This window comes from Zonotrichia leucophrys, chromosome 1 (assembly GCF_028769735.1).
Source record: "Zonotrichia leucophrys gambelii isolate GWCS_2022_RI chromosome 1, RI_Zleu_2.0, whole genome shotgun sequence".
NCBI lineage: Eukaryota > Metazoa > Chordata > Aves > Passeriformes > Passerellidae > Zonotrichia > Zonotrichia leucophrys.
In genome coordinates, this window is record NC_088169.1 from 105,987,275 (window position 1) to 106,011,042 (window position 23,768).

The 23,768-nt window shown below is 39.0% G+C and overlaps 1 protein-coding gene across 1 annotated transcript in view; it reads left to right on the forward strand.

Annotated features, from left to right (window-relative positions):
• Positions 1–23,768, forward strand: part of NRIP1 (nuclear receptor interacting protein 1) — a 124,241-nt gene that overhangs the window by 22,561 nt on the left and 77,912 nt on the right. Inside the window, exon 4 of the mRNA XM_064726777.1 lies at positions 7,575–7,700. The gene's annotated coding sequence lies outside the window, so the exon portion shown is untranslated. The remainder of the gene's footprint in view (positions 1–7,574; positions 7,701–23,768) is intronic.

Consider the following 23,768-nt stretch of genomic DNA (forward strand, 5'->3'; position numbering starts at 1 on the left):
ATTAGAGTATTTTCTAATTGCATTCTGTAACCTGAAGTTAAACACCCAGAAAGTTGATAGATGGACAGTCTGTATTAAAGACTTAATTTGTGTCCAGAATATCTTAATATTTCAATGCTTAATGTTATCTACCTATATTATCTCTGTAGGCAGAAAATTTTCATCTGTTTTCCCTTTTCCACAGATGAAGTGACACACATAGACAATTAATATATCTCTTCCCAATTGTTTTTAAAAGTGTTAGGGCCCAAGTTCATGCAAAAATAATACGGCAGTGCCAGGAGCTAAACTTCACATTTAGTCTTAGATCACATTCCTCTTCCTTCAGCTGCAGTGACTCCAAAGGGGATTTTGAAAGCTTCATGCCATGAGCAAAAGCTTCTTGTGGATGCTTTCCCTCTGCTGTTCCAATGTAATTTTGGTCGGTGCTGTTTCATGGTCTCCTTTAGTAGCATGTGAAGCATGGAATTCCTCAGGGAGAGAGCAGTTAGTGAGAGACCCACAAAAACAGTGTGTGTGGAAAAGGAAGATCTCTCCCTCCATTTTAAGTTCTGTGGGTTGTTGTAAGCTCCATTCCCAGCTGACAGAGGCACTAGGTAATTCTCCATGCTATTCCATTCCCATCTCAGTTTGTGGTCTTTTTTTCCTAGCATCTGAGCAGGAAAACAGTTTGTCTCCATTGCTGCTGTTTATTCATGGACATTCAGAGGGTACAGTGGGATTTTTTACCCATACTGAACTAGTTAGGACTTGGAGTTGTTGTAGATAAAGAAAATTATAAATTCTTCTGTGCTTATATTATACAGTTTTTGCATCTGTAGTGTAAAATACATCAGCAGCTGTGACACTGCAAAACCTGGGCTGTTTTCTTCTGCCTTTTTTCTGTTTAATGCATAGGTTTACCCTCAGTATAGGATTTCTTTGTCAAAAATACTGGGGTGAGGAGCCACACAACCCTCACCTTGTGCAAGAGCTTTAGAGCAAGCTGCTGCCATGTTCCCCTGGACTGGGGACACAAAGCTGTCTGCCTGACACCTTTGAGAAACGAGAGTATGTCTCCACATCTCCACCTCCTTTGCATAATCTGTGATATCTGAATTAAGTTTCATGACATATTAACACTTTGAAGCTGAGTTAATATACTGTGTTGTATATAATACATTATGTATGACTTGGGCATCAATTGTGCTGGAGCATCAGCAGCCACAGACTTGAAAATGTCTCTTTCTGTGACAGAAATCCTAAATAATACTGAAACCAAGTTCTGTTGGCATGATTCTATTTTGTATTCCTTGTCCCATTACAGCATCTCTTGCTTGCAAAACCACTCATGTTCAAGCCATCTAGATTCCTCTTCCCTCCTCCATGTACTTGTCACACAGTCCCCGTTCCACATTTTTGGTATTATAGATATTCCCATGGTGTTGCATGGTTAATTTTAATTTGTAACATCAGAAGTGCTAGGATTATGTTGGCTTTGCTGAGCCTGGCCACTGTGATGTGAAGAGGAACAATGATGAGCACTAACATTTATAATAACAATGTGCTGCAAAGAGTAAGAAACAGAAAGAAGACAAATCCCACTGTGTTTTTCTCTTCTTGGATATCATGCTCCCAAACTGAGCTAAGATAGAATTTGTTTTTTGGAAGTTGTCTTGTGAGCTATTTGTCAGACTACCCTGGTCTGACATTGGATACAGTATATTCATATATATATAGGCAAATATGCAGTCACAGGTTTATTGCTCTTAATATAACTCATCTTAAGCCTGATTACTTTTGTTTCAAAATTAGACTCTCAGAAGATATTAATTATGGACATATCCCCAGACAACATGGCTGTCCACGGGGGATTCCTGCCCTTAACTCTGATTAGTGTTAATGGGACCTACCCATGTAAACTCCTAGAGGACCAAAAGAGAAATAATGTTCTGCTAGCTGTGTTTTTTTGTTTAGGGTATAGAACAAAGCTAAAATGTTCCAGGAGGGAATTGGTAGAGTGCCTGATAGTGCCAGTATGAAACCTTTCCTCTCTTTACATAAATACTGTAAATATTCCTAAATACAGGAGCATTTAGGGACAGAACAAGGGGGAACGGGTTCAAATTGAAAGAGAAGGTTTAGAATAAATTAGATATTAGGGAAAAATCTTTTCTGTGAAGGTGCTGAGGTCCTGGAACAGATTTCCCAGAGAAGGTCAGGATTCCCCATCCCTGGAAATGTCCAAGGCCAGGTTGGATGGAGCTCTGAGCAACCTGGGATAGTGGAAGGTGTCCCTGCCCATGGCATGGGGGCTGGAATGAGATGATCTTTAAGGTCCCTTCCAACTTAGGTCATTCTGTGGTGAATTCTGGAACTGATAAAATCACATAACACTGCTATACAAAATATTGTATATTTTAAAGTTTATATATAATGCAATAGTCCTTTTTTGTTTGGTTGGGGGTTTGTTGTTGTTTTGGTTTTCTAACCTGAATTAGGGACATTAGGGAATGCCTTTTATTTTTTTCTCTGGGAGCACTGGACTGAGGAATGCTTCTATTATATAAATAATGTCTACGTGACCTGATGTTGTATGCCCTAATTATCCACTTGTCATAATTGTACCACCTTGAATTTCTTGGGAAAAGAATAATCTCATTGGAATTAGCAACAGGAACAATTTTCAGACGGAGGGGGTGGCTTGTGCTAGATGCTAGATAAAGTTAGAGATTACTGGGTTTGTGTTGTCTGAGACTTCTGGGCTCTAGTGGAAACTAAGCATATAATAATTAAAATAGCTTCTTAGTGATGGAGAATTTACTGCATCTTTTGACAATTCATCTCAGTAGCTAATTATACTTAAAACGTGCTTTTTATCTTCAGATTGAATTTGCAAATATTGGATTCTGTTGTGTGTCTGCCCACTAATTTAGAGTCTTATGAAATATCTTCTTCTTGTCTAGTCCCTTAAAGATTATAATCTTCTCTTTGAAGCAAAATACATTCAGTTCAGTGTCTCACTGGAAGGAGTCTTTTTTTTTTTTTTTTTCTTTCCTGGAACAAAATCATTCTTGTCGCTCTTCTCAGCTTTCTTTCCAAGCTTATTTATTTTTATTTATTTATTTAAATTAAAGGTATTGTAGCTTCCCAGAGGCTTTCCTGCTTTATTCCCAGGGACATTATAGTTTCCTGTGCACGTCTGCAGCTGTCCCTAGCTAAGCAAATGGCACAGACCTCCGTGCCTGCCCTTGTGGGGAGAGCTCTGACACCCCTGGGCTGATGGAAAGGGCAGGCAGGTGCCATCCAGGATCCAGCCTAAAGGGTTTTATTGTCTAACACCATTCAGAGGCTGCACCCAGGAATAAAGCAGGATCTCTTCCAAAGATTGTGCCTATTCTTAGCAGCAGCTCAATCTTATGATCATGATGGTGGGCCCGTGTGACTAGAGGGCCGAGTTCCAGGGCGGAGGTGAGGAGGAATGCATAATGCCTGCCTCATCTTGGGGGGGCTCCTCAAGGAGGAGAGAGCCACAGCTTGCTGGGTACACAGAGGGAGATAATAAGGTGTAATGCAGTTGTAGCTGTGCCAGCTGCTCTGCAGGTCATAGGTGGGCAAAAGCAGTCTTACCCAAAATGTAGTGACAGAATAAAAGTAATGGTGTCGTTTTCTGTCAGCCTGCTCTCTGCAAAGTATCCAAGTCAAATTCTGGGATTGGATGAATGATTATGCTAACAAAGAAGTGCCCTGAAGGTGTGTGTATGGGGGGTAAAAAATACATCCAAATGAGAAAAGTCATGAGACTGTCTTATGGAACAGCAGGAGCTGACCATCCTCATCCAATCCCTTCTGAGTCCAGCTAGCCCAGCTCATGCAAGGGAGTGCTTTGATATCATTTCACATCCTTTATTCCTTACCCACCTGACTTGCTAGACTAGTTGGAAATTTCCTTTTCATTTTTATCATACTGTTAATGAAAATGAAAGAAAACTGGGTCAGGTGTGTGTGAGGGTGTCTCCCCCATCACATGGAAGAGAAACAAAAAAGGAAGAGAAAAAAGCTCACCAAAGAGGCATGGAAGGAAATTCATGTTAAAAAGATGGTAGTAATGAAAAAAAAAAGTGTGGATAATTTATGTCTAACAAGATGTAACAAATATTATACTTCCAACTATTTGTTTTATTCTAGTTGCAGATGAAGAATTGTTCAGTACACCTTTACTTTCTTATTCTTCTGCTGCTGCTGCTCCATATTTTTATGACAACACAGATATAATGGAACATTACCAGGATCTTTCAGTACTTTTCTGTCACTTAGTTTTGTTACAGTAAATGCATACAGGCATCTTGAGCTTTTACTGTTGGTACAGAAATGATAGAAGCATCTTAGGAGGCCTCCTTCTCGAGGTTTCCATTTGATGTTTAGGTAGGCTTCTGTTTCTGATCAAAGATTTATTTTAGTGAAGGACAGGGCACAAATGTCTTCTCTTCAAATTTGCTGGGCTGTGTGTGTTAACATATTTTATGATGAAATACACAGAAGCCCAAGCACTGACACCGCTCCAAAGTAAAACTGGTAGCAAAAAGCTGTGCAACTATAAAACTCATGACACTGTCATAAAGTATGGCTTTTTAGTGCGGATGGGCTGACACTTTTCTACTATTTCATCTTTTTAACTGATTTATTAAGTAAGGTTGAATGTCGCTGTGGGCTGAATTACTGTAGGAATAATCTCAGAAAGTGATCTCTGCAAAGACAGGCCTCAGAACATTGCCTGATTTCTGTATTTAGCTCTGGTTATTAGAACTGATCACTCAGAACAGAGCACGCAGCAAATATCCACAGTATTCAGAAGGTGTATAAAGTCTGAAATTGATTTTTTTTAAACTCTTTAACATTTCATGTAATCCTCTCAAGGTGGGTGGTGAGTTTTATTTTCTGAGCACAGGAAAGTGGGGAAAAAACCCTCACACCACGCTCTAAAACCTCATTAACAAAGAACTTTACTCAAGGAGGAGACGTTAATAAGTAATGAAACAAAGGCTCTTTTATGGAGATGAAATGTCCATGTGTCGAAGTACAAAGTTCGTGTTGCAAAGTGCAGCTGTTGCCCTGCTCACAGCCCCAGAGCTGGGCTCAAAGTCTGCCAGCTCTCCTGCCATGGAGCTGACCGGGGCAAGGTCCAGCCGAGGTGCAGAGGTCAGTGGCTGCAGCCTTGCTGGCCCCGTGGCCCTGCTGTCTGACACACTCAGGATAAGCAATTTAAGATTATAACTACAACCAGCAAAAACTTCCCCTTGCCTTCTCTGTCGTGTCAGATTTCATTAAAGAGGGAACTTTTTGGAAGGAGTCGCTGGAGTGTTTAAAAATAATGTGCTGCATAATGGGGTGACCTCACCAAACCCCTGCAAAGGAGCAGGACTGGAAAATGATGCGTGTGGGAAGTGGTGCCCGTGTGCGCTCTCCTTCCTCCTGAGATGTATTTAAATGAGGGAAAATGAACAGCTAATGCCATATATCCAGAGAGATGAAACAGCTCTTTTAAAAAAGGAAACAAGAAAGAAAAAAAAGCCAGTCCCTGTGTTCCCTTTGTGCCACAGTAACGGTGTTCCACACCACAGGGGTGAGGAGAACTTAATGCGTCTGGATATCCTGCTTTCAAATCCTCCTTTTTCACCTCCTTCAGAGGCTTTTTCGAAGCTAACCCCAACTTTCTTATTCATAAGGGCTGAAAACCCACCTGTGCAGCTTTTTTGATTAGCTGTGGTCATATCAAAGGCTGCTGTACCCAAGCACAGACCCTGAGTGAGAACGGAGACTGACAGCTGAGAGCAAAGGCTGGTACAAACACCCTTGGAGGAATTTATATTTCAGGCAGTGCTCTAGCTGTATCACAGATAGAGGAAAAGTTTTCTATCTGTTGCCACATCCTTTATCATGGAAAGGATGATAAACCATGGGTGGTAAACCAAGTCATCAGTGCTCAGTGCCCACAGCATGCTGCAGGTCTGAGCAGGCTGCTGTCATCTCACCTCACTGAAAGGAACATGCATGTTCAGAAAGCTTTCTCAGACATCAGAAGTCTGCCCCTGTTGTATCATGGCTGCTCTATATCTGGGTTGAATGAATTTAATTATAGAGAGCCACAATTAAAACCAGCATTCATGGAAGGACTGTAGTAGCCAAAAACGTGAGTTCTGGACCAAAAGGTTTGTGTGCTTAGAAGTTATGGTTTTTTCCTTCCTGCAAACATTCGTGAGCCCACCAAAAAGCAGAGGAGCTTTCCTCCGGTGGATTAGTTCTGTGCTTTTCTTATTACTTCAGGTCTGACCTTCCCCTTCTAAGCAATATATTTAAGAAACTAACAAGGACCCTACAGCGAACACTCCAGGCCACAGCTGTGAGGACTTGGAAGAGAGCATGAGGTACTCAGTGCTTAAAAAGAAGTGGGGGGAAAAAAAGGTCAGCTGAGGTCCACAGATCCAAAATAATGTGTTATAATAGCTGAGCCCTTCCTGGGAGAATGCTGAGAAATAGAAATAAGAGGAACTGCACCTGTGATGTTCTATTTCTGTCCTGGACTATGGAAACTCAGGAATATTAGGGAATTTTTTTTCCTGCTACTCTTTGTTGTCTGCATGCAACCACTGCTGTGAGCAGGCCAAGTCATTGAGCCATTGTTGGAAGTGGTGACTGTGGCAGAGCAGATCTAAAATCAGTTCATTTGGTCTGTGGGTGTCAAGGATCTGCACTGATGCAAATCCCTGACACAGCAGCAATGGTGAGTAACATTTTATGTGGCTTCCACTGCTGAAGTTCCACCCGAGTCTCTGGCCTCTCTTTGCTAGGCTGATTATCCCTGGCCTTGGAATCTTTGTTTCCTGTGAAACTCTGGCTGTTATTACCCTCCCCAGCACTTCTGGCAACTGAAAATACACAGAAGGTGGGGAGAAGATGATGAAGTTAACAGCTATAAAATGTGTACATTGCTTGCTGCACTGATAAAAGTCCTTCAGGTGATAGAGCTCTTCTGGGTGGTGGCTACAGATCTGAGCCTTGGCTTGCCTCATCTGAAAAGATGAACCCTGTCAGGCCATTACTACTGTACAGAATGGAATTCCTTCATTCCTTTCTGTTGGCATTGACCACTTATTAATAATAATATATTTGCAGGGGAAGGTATAATGGGAGGAAGGAGGAGAGTGCCTATAGCCCCATGGTTGGTGAGGTTTCATGGGCCAGGGCAGCAGGCTGAAGTTCAGGTGCATAGTCCAAATCAAGCAAAACAGGAGCTAGGACTGGGTTTGCCAGGTAGCAACTGTGCTGGTTGTTGGCTCCACTGAAGTAGATAGGTGAGTGTTTGCATCTCCCTCTTGCCTTCCCCTCAAACCATTTTCATCAGTTGTGTGTTCCTGCGTCACCTGGCTTCAGTTAGAAATACAAGAATAAACAGGAAAATTACTTGCAGGTCAATTCTTATTTTCAGTTTTCTGCTTCTTCACTTTTTTTCTCTTTTTCCACCCCTTTTTGTTTTATTTTAAATTTTTGCCTGGGTGTACCTGCTTTTGTTTAAAGCTGCCTGCTTTCTTTCTCAGCGGAGAGTTTGAGAACCATCCCACCTGTTGCCTGCCTGGACCAAGAACCAGATCCCAGAGAAGGACTGTGCCATACCAGTTGGTTACAGATCTACTAGGATCCTTACATTGGGAGAGATCTAACAGGTAAGTAAAAACTGGAATTTATTCAAGGTACCAAGACTCTTAAAAGAGGAAACTGTTACTGCTCTTCTGAAAAAAAAGTGGCCAGAAAATGGTGTATGCATGTAAATATGACCTCCAGGATATTTTATAATATGGGAATGAATATCTTCCCACTAAGAATCTGTGCCTGTGAAATGTTTTATTCTCGGTTTACACACTCCTTGTTTCAAACCCCTCCTAAGATAAGACTATCAAAAAAGCCCTCCCCTCTAGCTTCCTCCTTCTCATGCAAATACAGGTGTCTTAAGAAAATGCAGGGGGATTTCCTTTGGCAGGAATATTGAAAAATGCCAAACCAGAATAGTCCAAAAGTTATTTGTTTCTCATTATTGCTTTGGTTTTGCACTCCTCTTCAGAACTTTCTTTTCCAAGTGCTTTCTTTATTTAGTCTTGACCACACTGGCTGGGTAGAGTAAGAGGTTTGTCTGCAGCTACTGCTTTACTGCTTTATTTGCGTGGGGTAGTTAAGCCAAACTTTCCACCTCCCATTTCTTATTCCTAATGTAGATTGTCTTACATCAGCGAGAAGGTGCTTGTAGAGATACTTAGAGTGCTCTCTAAACCAAATTGACATTGATCATTTGGTGTCATACTCAGTAAAACTGTGCACTAGGACTTTGCCAATTTTTTTAAAAAAATCAAATTTGAAATAAAATATTAAATACCCTGGGTAAATGTTAAAATTAGAAGAGAATTCTGAGTAGCTCACTACTTTACATGTTGGTAATAAGGAAACAAGGGAACATTAGGTGAGTTACACACATTATTACAAAATTAGAAGGAAAGAGTGGACTAAAATGAAGTCATTTTTATAGGTCTACATAGATTTGCTGTGTAAGGACTTTCACAAACTTCTTCAAAAGAGTTGCTCAAAAAGTAATGTTTATTTCCTCATATTCAGGTTTAAGTCTTTCCCTGGCAAGAAGCTCAGGTTTTTGCATTCAGTTTTAGAGCATGGCCTGTGCTGTGGAAAGTATTGATTGAAAATAAGCTTTTCTAAGAAAGGAAAAAAGAGTAAAATAACCAAATTTGCTTACACCATATGAATTATGATAGATGTCATCTAACATATGAGAAAGGTTTGAGCCTTTATGAAAGGACCTTGTTTTTTATGGCCCTCCAGTCTGACATGAGATTTTATATAAAAATTCAGATCTATATTGCTTCTGTGTTAAGTGGAGGGTTCTGCATGATTTTCCCGTTGTGTGTCTGGCTGCTGGTTTGCCACAGTTATGGGTGGAGATGGGTGGTTTATTGTGAAGATGCTGGTTTTAAATTCAGACTTGAGATTGTGGTAGAAGCTTTTGATTTGCTGAACTCTCAGTTCTTAAAAATAAATCTCAATAAAATATCACCTATGGTGGGAGTGATTTAAATATTTAATGATGTTTTGACTGGAAAATGAATGAATGTAGAAGGACTTCTAGAGTTAACATTGAATTAATTTCTCACCAGTGTTACTTTTAGCTTGTTCTTCCTCTCTCTAAGTGACTGTGACACTCTGGGAGTGATCCTTTGTTCCTGCTCTTGTTCCCCAAGGTGCTCCCTGCCTGACTATCAGCACAGATACGTAGTTTTCATCCGTGGAGAATTTTCTAACTTTCCAGTCATAACTGAAAATTTATGTGCTCGGTTCAACTCGATGAATCGCGTGACAAATCCGCAGCAGGGCAGACGCCATCGGGGAGACAGAGAGGCTGCCTGTCTGTCTTGCCAAGTATCTCAGCAATCCTGGGACAGCAGCAGCTCCCTAATGCGACAATGAGCCGTGTTGACTTTTAGATATATGCGGGTGCAAAGTTCCTGCTGAAGTTTTCGCCTCCCCAGCCGCGGCTTGACGCAGCCGGGTATCTCAGGGTGCTGCCGTGTCTGCTGGGGAGCGAGAGGGAGGGGAGCACTGCGGGGCATTGCAGTGCCTTACCAGCCCTGCTGCTGGCTGCTGAGCTCCTCCAAAGAGGAGCAGGTGTGCTCCTCACAGACCCCAAGGTGTGTGTGCCTGAGCGTGCCGCCCATTTTCCATAATGCTGCTGGAATGCTCACTAATTAGCTTTTGTTTGTTTACACTAATTGAACTTATACACATAGGCTGTTTGGATATATTTATTTTTATTTCAAAACTCTGTGCTGGTTTTTTTTTTTTTTCATGCTGGATATATAGCATCACCATGCATTCATTTTCTGTGCTGACAAGCAGACTTGTTTCCTTGTGAGGAGATGAATTGTTTACTTTTCAGACAAAACACGAACATACTCTTTGAAATTGTATTATAAACCAGTTCATGTTATTTGAGAGACCGGTAGGTACACAAACAACAGGTGCTCAAATTTATTGCTACAGCTAAAATAGCATTTGCTGAAATATACATTAAGAACCCAGAGAATGCAAGAAGGACTTGAAAATGTGTCCACTTTTTTTATTCACGTCCCATTTCAACAGCTCATTTTTAAGTAACAGTGAAATTGTTTGGGCTTATTTAGTTTCAGAAGAAGTGGAGACAAGATAAAATAATTGGTTATCTTCTGTTAGATGTTGAGATGTACTTTTTAGTTTGTCCAGGAAAGATCCTTAAATTAAAAATAAGCTGGTTGATTTTCTACGGATTTCATCTGAGCCACGAGCTTTAGGTCAATTGATTTGATTTCTTTTTCAAAATACCAAATCAATTTATGTGAGGGACAGAGCTTAAGTTTTTATTTCAGTGTCAAGTTTTCTATTTTTCTGAATGTGTTTTCTGAATGGGCCTCTGTAGTCTGGAATATTGGTGATGCAGGGCTTGCTTACTTTGATTAGGACCAGTAGTCAGTCACTGCTTGTGCACAAAGTGAAATGAAGCCATGCAAGAGAGAAAAAATACTTGGAACAATAGCTTATGAAATTGGCCACCCAGCTTCCTTTTAATATAATGGTGATGGCAAAAAGACTCTTGACTCTTACAGTGCTTCACATCTCTGTGGAATTCAGGAGGTGCTTCTGGATGCAGTCATTACACCTAGCTTCTTTACTGTGGTGTTGATGTTCTCACAAAACTAAGCAGATATCAAGCCCTGGAGCACTAACTGCTTGAAAAGGGATAGATGGGTTTAGTTGCATTCCTTCTCTTTGAATGTCATAAATGTAGTTTTCAAACAAGGAGGATAAGACAGTGTTGCAATTTAAGCAGCTTGTCTCTAATGGTTGGATTTTACATTTCTGTGTTTATGCCCCCTTTTCCCCTTCTTTGCCATTGACTTTTTCAGCAAGGAGCTAATGTAAAGATGGTTTTGATAACCAAATCCTGTATATCTTAAGCAGCAGGTCAGTGAATCTTCCTTTGAGCAGCAAATCCATTCCAATACTCAGGATTTTAGCCAGGGCCACAGGGCAAAACTCTTACATTGCACAAAATAAAAAAAAAAAAAAAAGAAAAAGCCAAGGGACTTTTAATGATCCAGCAGAGATGATAGGACCTTGGCATATGAAAAACCCTGATGTAGTAAATCAAAGCAGGCTGTCTTGAGTGTAGTAATATTTCTATGCTAATAAATTAGTGTCATAAGTGATTTGTCAATAAGATGTAGAATATGCTGTGAGGGAAGTCAGACAATATTTTTCTTTCCCACAGAAAAATAGGGTGAGGTCATAGCAAAATCCTCAACATGATTTTTTTTCTAAGAAATATGTGGGAGCTCTGACCCACTTAACTATATTTGCATATTTAAATTCTTAATGTGCCTAAGGTATCCCTGAGCAAGGTGGTGAAGATGGGCTGAGAGAATTGGGGTCTCTGGAGAAGAGAGGAATCTGGGGAGACCTTTTAGTGGCCTTTGAGCACAAAAAGGTGACTTCTGAGGAAGATGGGGACTTTTTAGCAGGGTTTGTTGTGATTGGACAAGATGTAATGGTTTTAAACTGAAAGACGGTAAATTGAAACTAGAGATAAGAGAAATTCTGTATGATGAGGGTGGTGAAACACTGATACAGATTGCCCAGAGAGGTGGTAGATGCCCCAGTCCTGGAAGCTGATCCAGGTCAGATTGGATGGAGCTCTGAGCAACCTGGTCTAGCTGAAGATGTCCCTGCTCACTGCAGGGAGTTGGACCAGATGACCTCCAACCCAAACCATTCTACTTTTCATTTGAGTTGATTTGTCACACCAGGCCCTGTTGCACACAACCTCCCTCCACTGCTGCTTCATGCATACACAATTACAGGTAGAAATCTAGTCTGACCACTTGGCACCCCTCTCTCCAAAGATAGTACAAAAAACGCTTAGGAATACAACAAGATTATCAGAATTCTAAGGAGCCAAACTCTGTATCTTTGTTTTAATTCATGCCTGCTTGTAATGGATTTGAAAGTTGCATCTTAGAAAAAAATACAGAAAGGTTAAGTGGATGTAATTCCTCTGGACCTTGCTGGATTGTCTGCAGCAGAGCTGTAAGCCTTCTACGGATCTACCTAAACAAGTGTGATACTGAGAAAAGAATTTTCACCTTTCTCAACATCCAGAGAGTTTTGGAGGGTAGAAGGCTGGTTTATTTGCCATGTTTTCAGGTAAAATTTGCTAATCTGTGGTAAGATCTTCTCCTGGAGTAGTAAATCAGGGTCTCTGCAGTTTGGACCCATCAGCCATGGCTCAGGAGCAGGTCCAAGGTGGAGCCCTGGTGCATCCTCTCACACATCACAGTGTATATTTCAGAACCACCTCTGCACTGTGTCCTGTGGTTGCAGTTTCTCCTTGTGGGTTTCTGATTTCAGGTCGTGATTCCTGGGCAGATGCTTATTCCTATCTCTGGCTGCTGACCCTTGGTTTGACTTTCTGGTTCCTGGTTTTTGGCCATGAACGTTTGCCTCGTTTCCAGTTCTGGACACAGGCCCTAACCTTTGGGCTGGATCACCCCTGCTCCAATCTGTAATCCTAGACAGCCACCAGGTCATCTGTAGTAGAGAGTACTATCATTTACTCAATAACAAATGAAATCTAGCAGATAAATTTGGGTGTTTTGTTTTTTTTTTTTTTTTAATTTATGATAACTGCAGCTATTTATTTGTAAACTTCTACTTGTCTTTTGCTAGTCTTCTACTAGTATTTTGCTAGATTGTGAAATGTGAGCTTCTACTTTCCATAAGTTATCTTATTGTGCCTAATGGCCATTCTTTCTTACGGAGAATATTGCCAGTGGAGGGGGTTTATACATGTTAGCATGTATAAACATTTCAAATTGGTGGCCACAAGTTCAATAAATTACACTAGAAAAGGCAACAGTGTCAGAACTTCCATTTAATTTCTATGGGACATGTTATAAACATTATTGATGTACTGAATGCATGTTCTGCTTTTTTTTGGTGGGAGTTCAAAATGTCATTCTAGCACACATGACATAAGAGTGTAAACACACTCAAAATGTGGTCACTCAGACCCATAAGAGTGTCCTGACTGAAACTTGATGAAAATATGAGTTACAAAGTTCACAAAGTATGAAGATAAATTTCCAGAAAGAGGAAGAATTGAAACTTATAATGTGTGTTAATGTTCGGGTGGAAGAAGGGTCAGGTTGCTTTGGCAGGAGAATAAATGGATAAGGAGTGCAAAGCTGAGTGGTATAATGAACTGAAGTTGATACTTAACAAGTTACAAGTCATATGGTATAGATAATAATGTGAATCTGAGTGAAAACTGCTTTTATATATGCTAGACATGTTACATTGTTTATACACAAAATGCTGTAATATAGGAATTTACAGATAGATCTGGAAAAATTTTATTTTATTTTGCCCATCAAAAATTCAGGGATAAAATATTCCATGCTGATGCAATGGTTTTGCTTTGTAATATTTTGATGGAATTAGGTATCTAAAATCAAAGTAATGAGTAATCTGTCCTGTTTCTATGTGAAAATGTGTGACAGTTGCCAATCTAGGAAAAATGGGCTATTTTGCTCCAGCTTAAAGGTAAATTATAATATATTGTGCTGTTCATGGCTGTTTCATAGAAATGTGAACCTTCCCTTATTTTAGAACTTAAATCAAGACAAATCAATATGGAAACACTTGGATTAACTTTTTTATTAAATTATAAAAACTGCCCTACTAAACCCATCTCCTTCAGCCCTTTGACAAGAGGATCTATCCTTTACTAAAGCAGTTTTCCTGTAGATGGAATTTTTACCCTGAAGCAGGCTAGCTCGAATAAGGGATAGCAAGATGTTCATGGGATTTAGCTAACAGTGAATTTAAGCGTTTTTCTTAGTAGAAGTGGATGGTGGATGCAGCAAGTTTAGTGCATTGCTTTGGTGTGTTTCTTCCAAATTGGCCCCATGCATTAATATGATTTTATATCCTTTTGTTAAAGTATCAGTTGAGAAAATGAAATCAAACAAGTACCTCCTTAAATTTGTTTTTCAGTTAAAATCTGTTACTGTAAAAAGCTACAGCAGAGCAGCAGGGCATAGTTCTTATCTAAACTAACTAAGCTTTTTACTTGGTTTAAGGCTCTTTAATGGAACTGCTTGTGAATCCCTATGATATTCACCATGTATAATGATAATTTTTTTTCCTTCCAAATGAATTAAAAATGGAAAGTACTTCCAGTACTTCTTGGTAAGTACCAAGAAGTCACATCCCTTGGTACCACAGAAGTCCTTTCTTCATTAAAGGCAGGTAGTTTCCATTATTCATATTTGGTACCATTCAATTTAAAGTCCCACCATTACTTTAAAAGCAAGATATTAATGAGAGATGTTACTGGAGTGCTGTCTTTTAATTTGATATTGTTCGATCCTGCTGTTTTAAAATTTCTAAGAATAAAGCTTCCATTACATATTAGACAAGATTTTTATAGGCAAGAACATCTAATTCTTGTCTGGTTTCCCTTGATAGCCAATTGCCTTTCTTAAATCTTCACCATTTACTTCTAGGGTAATCCTTTTGCTTTGCTTGAAATAATTCCTCTGATTCCTTGATATCCATGTGTTGCAATTAGTTATATATAGATATTTTTCATACCACCCCCATCCACTTAGCTGGTGAGTAGACAAATAATACATACTTAGAACTTTTAATTTTACCTCATAAATCAATCATTGTAGCTCCAAAATCAGTTACATTTTTTCTTAAACCATCATTCAATACAAAGAGTCCATTATGTGTGTCTGTGAATAATGCATTCATTGTGGGGTTTAAATTCGTAAACAATGTTACACAATTAACTGCATAAAATTGTTCACTTTGAAAATTCTGCAGCTACAATTTCTATAATAGTAGCTAAAAGACAACAGCACTAAGCCAGGCATTGTCACTTTGAGTTGCCGCTGGTAAAGCAGAGGCCTCTTAAATGTGCAATTATGGCAGAGAGAAAGTGTATTCCTTGTTACAAATTCATTCCTCTAAGTTCTTTCTCAAAAGTTTTCACCTTGTTTTATGCTGCTGTGCACTAATGGTGCATGATTACTTCAGGCAATGGCTTTACTAATATAAAGAAATATTACTCAAAGATTTTTTTAAACTGGATTTTTAAAAACTTTTTTTTTCATTGTGTTGTATTCTCTGTCAGGTTGTTAAAAAATATTTTGCTCTTTTACCTTTGGCAAACACTTTTTTTCTTGGAATGGCATGAATAGCAGGACCTACAAGAAAAGGAACACAATCCAAAACCATAAGAAAGCATATTTATATGTTGATAATTGTTTGTTGCAAATTTGAAGATTAAACTGAGATACAGGTTCCATAGGCTAGACAGCAGTGAATGTATTTCTGTTGTATTACAGCATTTAGATAAGGTAGAGAAAGTTGAAATAGGCCTTTCACATCTGGGAAACTGAGGTGGGAAACGTGGTGAAGGAATCTGCCCAGCATTACAGAATTCAGACGGAGAATCAGAATAAATAAAAGACTGTATTTATTCTACAATCTGTTTTATGCTCTTATCTATTTAATCTTCCCCTCACACCAATTTTTACAAGTATGTCTCCACAGAGAGCTCCGGCATAAGGGACGTTTCTGCAGATGAACCCTGAGGTTTTATAGTAACTCTGCACAATCATTACAGGGAGGTACCCGGTGTTAAAATGGTGCAAATCTCCATTGGAAGTGACTCATTCCAGCGCGGGGGAAGAGGCTTTGCCTTCTCTTCTTGCCGCCCTGCCACGGCTCCCGGTCGGCAGCAGCCGCTCCTTACATAATGTCACATATGTCACATATGTGCCGCCAGATTGCCCGGTCTGCCGGGGGCAGGGGAGGCTCTGCTGCTCTCACGGGGAGGAAAATCCTGCGGATCCCGCTTGGGATTTTCCTGTGGGGTCCCGTTTGGGATTTTCCCATCGGGCTGCTGGGGATGGGAGCCTGGGGACCAGGCTCTGCGGCTTCGTGCTGCCAAGCACAGGGATGGGGATGCTGGAAGCATCACACCATCCTCACCCGGCTCCTGGGTACTGCTGGGGGATGCTGGCTCTTCTCCACAGCCCTGTTCACCTCCCTCAGCTTGCCCCGTGTCTCTTCTGTCCATTTCCCCCCGTCGTTCCTCTCCAACTAATGGGAGATTTATTGGGATATTCGCGCTCAAGGACTGGGTTGTCAAAATCAGTGTCTCACAGCCATTCTTACCCTTTGCTGCATAAAAACAAACCAGGGGGAAGTTATCCCATGGCCTAGAGCTGTGGTGTAGAAATACACTCAAATGAAAGGCATGGAATGAAAGGATTTGGTACCCAAATACTCAAATTAAAACACAGCCAGCAGCTCTTTGGCATGGGGTACCAGTTACTGCAGCTACCAGTTACTGCACATGTTGTTTGTTTAAATTGAAGACTTCACCACTGCTGAATTGCACCGTGTGTGGAACTCCAAATCTGCTGCAGTTCCAGATTTATAAAACAGCATTATAGGGAATATAGCCCTATTAATTTTACAGTCTAATTTCTGATTAGATTTTTACAGCACCTCTGACGAACTGCATAGATTTTACCCATTAAAAATGATGACAATCCAGTTCTGTCATTTTAAGTAGAATTAAAGCCAGTGTAGCCAAGTATGAGAATATCTTATGAAAAAAAAATGAACCAACAGACACACATACATATATAAAAATTAAAATAACCCAGCACCATGTTATTTCTTTATAGGAAAGGGACCCTTGCCAGGAGAAGGGGACTGTTACCTGTTAGTGCAGTCCAGAGCCTGTGGGTCTGACAGCTGACATCCACAAAAATTCCCCATTCAGGCTGAGCAGGTTAAGTTGTATTTCCTAGCACAGCTGTGTAATGTGTCTGTTGGTAATTAAAAGAGTCTGCTAGAGCTGGTTAAGAAAAAGCATAAAGTGAATCATTTTCTATCAGAAAATAGTTTTGTAAAGAATTAAAATCTGTACAATGCATGTGCCGTGTATTAGAGGAAACAATTTTTTTTAAGAGGAAAAAGAAATCCAACACTGAAACAGTCTGTTCTTGGCTTATTTTAGACGCAAACTTAAACAAACACCCCTAAAACCAAAAATGGAAGTGTTGCAACATGAAAATGAAACTTCCCTTTTCTATAAAGTCAGTTTGAAATTTGGGGAAGGGACTTATTCTGATTTGACACATCGCCAGATTCTGAAACCAGACATAAAATGACATTCTCACTTGGGACCTGGCTCTCCATTTGCATTTGTAGATGCAAGGTACATTTTTTAGCCCTGATTTGCTACACTAATCCTGTTGACTTCGCTTGAAAAGAATGGCACGTTTCCCACTAACTTTATTAGTGGCAGGATTGGGCCTTGATGCAATACCTCATGTCACAGCAGCAAAACTTGTTGCCAATAGTCTGTCTCAAGGGAGGAGATTTCCAGTAACTGCTCCCTGAGAACTATTCTAAAACTGCAGCTTTTTTTTCTGTCCAGCCATCGGGATAATGATATACTCCATCCCTGAAGAGAGGGGCACTGATGGCACCAGAGGTCCCTGCTGGCTTGTTCACTAAACAGAACTGGCAACTGACTCTGAAGATAAAAGTTCTTGACGTTTTTCCAAGCTGGTGGAATGGAGCTGAGTGACACTTAGAGATAAATAGAGGAGGGAATAGTATGATCTTGAATGACAGAGGAGCTTTCATGAAGGGTTTTCATGGGGGAAACGTGGGATGTGCTGTTCCAGGCTTGAGTCTAGGGGATTTGTTGACAGTTGGATAATGTGCATGTTTGCTACCACTTGTGTGAAATGTAGAGGGAAACAAGGGGAAAAGCTCCAAATGAATCTTTTATTCCCACTTAAACAGTTAAACCCAAATACAGTATATATCTCTTCCTTCCCGATAATTGACTCTAGAAATTGCCAATCTCTTTGGAAATCTCTTAGAAGAACATTCTCTCTCCCGACAAGGAAAAGTACTTCATGCAAAACATTTGTCACTTGTCTGTTATCATAATTCATGATCTTATCCTTCATTCTCTTGCTTGTTTAAGCACACAGAAATAGTACTTTTAACCTGAGACTTCAAAGGTAAAAATATTGTGAAGAGGTCTCCATTCTTTTTCTTCTCATCTCTGATCTCAGCCTTTGAACATCAAAGTGGCTCAAAGTTTGGGGTAAGTTCTTAAGGATCCAGTTACTAGAAAGAAATCAATTGATTTCCCATGTTCACATGCACGATAGACCAGAACAAATATTAATATTCAGGAATAGTTTAATTTAATAATTTACAGCAATTAAAACAAGTTGCTGTTTAATCTTTTGCTCAGTACAATGAAGCTCACTCATTCCATTGTATTGATATGAAAAATCCTCAACTTCTGTCAGTCAGAAGTTGCCGGAAAAAAAATCATAACATAGGAACTACAAAACAATTAAGAATGTAAAATAAATTCCCCAAACAAAGAATGTTGTCTTTTTAATTACAGTATCACACTGTCATGTAAAAGGTTAACACTTAAAAAATGAGTCTTGTATCCTCAATCTATTACCCCTAAGCAATTCTCATTTTCACATTAATTTTTGTAGTCTGCCATCTAAATTAAATGCTTTTCAGCTCTGTCAGTTTATACATATTCTCATTACAGCAGACACTTGAGCCAAAATATTTTAATCTTCAGTGCAATCTGTGTAGGCCCATATTCTTAGCTACAACTGTAGTGGTTCTACAACTGCTCCTTTCCTTTTAAATGGTGACAGAAATTTTTTGTGCAGAAATTCTTGCTCTTGTGAGGACTTCCTATAAGCAAGTAAGTTATGCAGTGTGTTGTGAAATTACCTCTGTTGTTAGTGCTAGAGGGTTCTAAATCCTCTTACTCCCCACCACTGACTCTTGAAGTTCTGTGTTCTCTAAAAAGGTCCTACTGACACTATTCTGGAAAGTTTAACTTCAGGTTGTTTAAAAGCCAAGTCCTGGGAATAAAACTCTTAAAATTTTCTTTTTCACAGGAAAGATCAAAAGAAAATTAAACAGCTTAGATATTAGATATTAAACACTTATTAAGCATTTTACAGCAACTGTCAGAAATTTAGTTGTTTTTTTTTAGTCTGAAGTCAGTGATAAAGCTTCTGTTACCTTACCCTGGTAGAATCAGCCCCCTGACAAATATCTCTTATAATAAGCCAAAGTTCATGAAAACACTTGGTAGTATAAGAGCAGTAATAGCTTAAATAGATTTTGTGGTGTAGTAGTAGTGACCGCTGTGAGGGAACAGCAGGTATGAAACCTGCATTAGTGTGTACAATACTTGCTCTGGAAACAGCACTTGCTACACAAGATGAAATTTGATAATCGGCCTCCTTGACAGATCAACAAGCTGGGCATTAAAATAATCTAGCCCAGGGAACATAAAAGCATGAGTGAGCAATAACCAAGCACATTTAGTTCAACTAATCATAAGAAGCCTTAATCTTTTGACTGCAACACTGAAAGAAGAGCTTGCAATCATAAAACATACAAGGTTTTTAGCCAATGAACCTACATTGAATTTTCAAGCTGGGTTAGAAGTTCAAGTGGGTGTGGGTTGATGGCAAGAGCCAGCCATGAACAGCTCAGGGTTTTTCTCTGATTTTAACTGAAGAAAATTGATGCTTGTAGAGGCTTTTATGCTTACCAGCTTGTTAATATGGTAATAGCATCATCTGAAATTGCTGGTTTGGTTGACAATATCTGTGTCTTGTCAGCATGGAAATGATATCCAGAGCGATGCCAATGACCAGCACTGCTCACAGGCAGCTTCAGATTGCTGAGTAAGAACAGGGCCAGAGTGGAACCCTACAGAGCACAAAAAAAAAAAAAAAATGCTCTGGGAGAAGGACACAAATTACCCTTGAAAATATAATGTAGGTAAATGTTGGATAAATATGATTTAAGCCAATTTAGAACGGTGCCAAATAGGAAGATAAAGCTCTTCAGGCATTCAAGAAGAACATTAAGATCTAGCAGAATGAGAGTAGCTGGTGTATGAGAGCCTGCCTTTAGGAGAAGGTTACATCTCTGCTGTCCTGCTGAAAATTTTAAGTAGTGGAAGCCCCACCCAAAATATAGAATCTGTTTCCATACTCACTGAAGTCAAAAGCAAATCCTTTATGTCTTTTGGTGATGCTGTTTTCTGTTTTAACACAGAAATTCATGGAGGGATTTTATGCTTCATGTTGTGTATCAACTTATAACAAACAGAATTATTGCATGGTGTGGCACTTCTTGTTTTCTTCTAGATTTGAGCAACTGAATAATGCTATTGCTACTCTTTTTTCTTTTAAGCTCAGAAGGGGCAATAAAAAGACAATTAACCTAATTATAGGATGACAGGTTCTGCAAATCATGATTTTTTTAACCAATTTTTTGAGAATTTAGGAAAAAAGTCAGTAGTTTACTTTTTATTTTCTGGTACAGATTTTCTTTCTACCAGAAGCATTCTGGCAGGATCAGAATTATCAGTGAAAATGTTCAGTGATATTTCAGCTCTCAGAGAAGAGATAGTGAAAAGAAAGAATGAAAATTCAGAAGAGAACAGTGTGCGACCAGAGGAAAAGTATTCTTCTTTGGAGTGTCTGGGCCATACAATTTATCCCAATTTTTAATTTTTTTTTTTTTTTTCAAAAAGCTGGGTTTTTTGGATATCAAGGTGGGAACTGGGAAAAAAGCTGATGAGTCACAGAAAACAGAATTACATGTCTTCATGTCATGATTTACGCTGTGTTTTGCTCATAAATCCAAGTACAGCTTATTACTGGAATTGCAGTATATCTCTGATACTGGGAAAGAATTTCAGTAGAGAACAGTGAGAATCATAACAGAGTAAATTGTTGGTATCTTTTCTTTTTCTTTATAGAAAGGACATGAACAAAATCTATTTACCACTGAAGTAATAACTCTGGAAAGAACATGAAAATATTTCTTTCAAAAATCCAAGAATTTATCTGATTTGTTGTGTCATTTATTAACTTTCTTCATCCATATAAGCATCCATATAAGCGATATTAATCAGACAGCATGAGTAGAAAATTACAAATAACTGGTATATAAAGTGGCTTGGGAGAGGTGAAAAAATGTTTATGTACTTAACCTGGCCAATTTAACTGCTTAATTATTATTTGTTAAATAATTGGGACTAGGGATCACCTTTTCAAGAGTTTAAATCTGCTTTAGACAAGCCACACAGACAATTCTCTTTTTTTTATCGAATACGTTTTTTCCATTTTTTCAAGCAACTGTTTTTGTATGTTTCTGCTGGTGGACAATGGGCCAGGCCATTGAAATATTTAAGAGTTATTCGGGATGTGGAATAAAACATATTTTAGGGGCTTACTGTAAGAAGCAATGCGAGTCCTTACCCCTACATTAAGAAAGTTAATAATAGTATGATGTACTAAGAGTTTCAGTATGCTTTACATTAAATAAGTTATTTTAGGGGATGGAATAATTTTGAAAGGAGTTTTTCAGAAAAACATGGATCCATTTGCATGTTGTATAAGATGACAGTATTCTGCCTATTTAAAATAACAAAGCAAAGGAAAAACTGAGAACAGAAGGTTAGACAAAATTCAGCAAGTTATACTTAAAGTTTTTTATTTTTCCAAACCAAATAAACATGAAACAAAATTTTCAAATTATTAACAAAATGCAATTATTTTCTTTAGTCAAGCTTTTATTTTTGAGTGGTTGTTTTGGCCACTGTAATGCAGCAAAATGGATGTTGTTCAAATTAAGAACGTAATCCAGATTTCTCTGTGCTAAGTCATCAAAACCCAGAATGAATTTTCTTCTCCACAGAAAATACTTCCACCTTTTTATTTTTAACCATATATCAAAGAAGAAAAAAGAGATGCAATTATTCCAAAATTAGAATTACATATATAGAAACAGGGCATAGTATCTGCTGTTTATATATGGCAGTATCCTCACATTCCCACTCCTTTTAAAGCCAGGGCAGTCTTGGCCAGGCAGATCTCCAAAATATATGCAAAAAGTGGCAAGGGAAGTTCCCCACCTCTGCAAGGGGGTGCAACTTATGTGAACAGAGCAGTTGCGTTGTGGTTTATGGTGACTTGAGTCACTCCTATGCCTCTGACAGTTTTATGTCAGATGTAAACTGCTGGCGTAATGATCAACAGCATCAAAGCTGGATTTGTTATACACCTAACATTCAGTGGAGCTAATATCGCCTAATAAAACCCAGATATTTGTATGCTAATAAAAATATGCAAAGATATATAGTTGGATCAGTTGTAAAAGCACAGCTAATGTGATTCTGATAAACTCTTGAAGTAAAATACAATCAAGCAGAAACTTATCTAACTTTACATGGCCCGGTGGTTTGAGTTCTTTAAGTTTTTTGATACACAATTTAAATGGATTTTCTCATTAGGCATCTGTATGTAAACAGAAACACTAATTAATCACTTGTGACTAAATTTGTGATGTTAGGTAGTTAAGCAACAATTTTTTGGAGAATATTTCATTCTCAGTACTGGAAGCATGTTTTCAAAACAGTCTCCTTTTAGGTCCCTGGACAAAGAAGCCAGATTTTCCTCAGAATTTCTTAGTTGTACATAAAATAATATATGGGGAGGGAAATAGATTTAATAAAAATACATGAGATGCACAGTTTAGCTTAACACAGCAGTTTCCTGTACTTGAGTCAGAGCACCTAGTATCATTTGTACTGAAGAATGTTATTGCAATTTTAATACGTAATTAAAATGTTCATTTATCTTAAAATGTTTGTCCAGCACCTGTGTTATTTTGAAGGGCAAACACAGGACACTTGAGCTTTGCTTTTTTAGGTGCTTCTTAATGGTCCTCTCCAGAACTTTATTCATTTGCAGTGTGGTATTGGCTGCCAGACCGTGTGTGTATAATCCGTACGCACTGTTCATTTCATTTTAGAACATGCTGTTTCAACAACATGCCTTGTGTCACCATGAGATCCAGACAAAGGGTTACCCAGAGCTCATGCTAGCCAGCCAGAAAAATGGGGCTGTGAAACAAAATTGTTACTGAGAGTGACTTCTGAAAGCAGAGTGTGAGAGAGGGCACGATTCCTCAGTCCTCTCTCAATCTGTTACTGCTGACATGGGGAACTCCTTTGTCAGACAAAAGAGGAAAATACAAATTCTGGAGGGGAAATGAACGTTCTGAACTGTTCCAGATAGATGCCCATAACCTTCTCAAATGCTATCTTTGCATGGGCATCAACACACAATGGAATGCTCTGCTGGTAGTTTCTCATGCCAGTTTAGGAACAGGGACTCCAGCCTGGTTATTTTCTGGATGTGTTTTCACACTACCAGGAACGTGACTCATCAGAACACTGTTCTCAGAAATACAATCTTCATGTTTGTGCAAGTGGGATGAAATTGAAGGAAATTCAAGAGTACAGGATGCTCTCTTCTGGATAAAATATCCTGGTGTTTTATTCTTGTAAAATAATTAATGTCAGGTAGTCATGTCAATTTAGCACCAGCCCTTTTGACTCTTCTATAAAAGGCGTAAAGCAGTGTTTATTTCCTGCCACTAAATGCAAGACCTGAAGTGTTAGTTTGTCATAGACATCTTTTATGAAAAATCCTTTCCTTAGGATTTTTCCTCCTGAGAAGCTG